This window comes from Chenopodium album, chromosome 1 (assembly GCF_948465745.1).
Source record: "Chenopodium album chromosome 1, dcCheAlbu1.1, whole genome shotgun sequence".
Taxonomy (NCBI): Eukaryota; Viridiplantae; Streptophyta; class Magnoliopsida; order Caryophyllales; family Amaranthaceae; genus Chenopodium; species Chenopodium album.
Window position 1 is genome coordinate 31,557,993 of NC_137834.1, and position 1,271 is coordinate 31,559,263.

At 38.2% G+C, this 1,271-nt stretch overlaps 1 pseudogene; it reads right to left on the bottom strand.

The window, feature by feature from the left end:
- Positions 1–683: 683 nt before the first annotated feature.
- LOC145566590 (small nucleolar RNA R71) lies at positions 684–781 on the bottom strand (annotated as a pseudogene).
- Positions 782–1,271: the final 490 nt, after the last annotated feature.

Consider the following 1,271-nt stretch of genomic DNA (forward strand, 5'->3'; position numbering starts at 1 on the left):
GTTGCCGGGGAAACGGTTTTATTTTTATTTCTAATTATTTTTGTAGTCTAGGTTATTTTCCTTTTTGTTTCAGAGAACGTTAGTTCTTTAAGGTAAATCTCATATTTGCTTTTAGTTTTTTGTTTATGCCCAGGTGTTCCAGATCAGGGTACATCCCATTCGATTCTGAGATCGAACGTTCCTTCCATAGACAGAAAAATCTCTACAAGCAAATCCTGGTGGATTCTGGTGATAATAATAATCACCGCGATCCTCCAACTGGTTTTAGCGATTTAGAGGTATCATCAGACGCAGAATCAGAGATGACGGCTCCAAAGAAGCTTAGTGATTACTCACAACCAAAGCTTACAGATTTTCCACATCTCACCCCCACTCCGGCTCTTGATGGGGTACAATTCGAAATTAAACCTCAATTTATAACGATGATAGAGAGGAAGCAATTTAGTGGAGCCAAGGGTGAAGACCCAAATCTTCACATTGCCGACTATTTTCAATATTGTAATACCATCAGGCAAGCCGGGGTCACGCAAGATCAAATCAGGGAGATTCTTTTTCCCTTCTCTTTAACTGGAAAAGCTAAATTGTGGTTTAATGGCTTAAATAGAAATGCACTTGTTAAAACTGACTGGGAAACTCTAGTTTTGAATTTTTATAATAAGTATTATATTGCAAAGAGAACAGTCGTACTACAAAGTGTGATTCAAAACTTTGCCGATGAATCCTTATATGAGGCTTGGGAGAGGTTCAAGGACTTACAAAGAGAATGCCCCCACCATAATTTAGCACAATGGCAGTTAATCCAAGCCTTTTATAATGGCATTGGAAATTCTTCTAGAATAATTTTAGATTCTGCAGCTAGTGGGAGATTTATGAATCTTAATGTTGATGATGCAAGTCAGGTTATTAAAGATATGGTGATACATAATTCCCAATATGGGAATCCTAGAGGATTAGCTAACAAGGGGAAACATAGTGTTGACTCTGTATCCTTTTTGCAAGCTCAACTGACCTCTATATGCCAAAAATTAGATAATCTTAGCACTGCCAATGTAGCTAATGTTTCTGCAATTAATAATAATTCTAATGAGGCTTTCTGTGAAAATTGTGGTATTATAGGTCATTGGGAACAAGATTGCAGGAGTTCCGTGGAGCAAGTTAATGCCTTCCAAGCCTATAGGCAGAATAACCCATACTCCAACACCTACAATCCTGGGTATCGGAATCATCCGTACCTTTCCTACCGGAGTACCAATGTTCAAAATCCACCACCA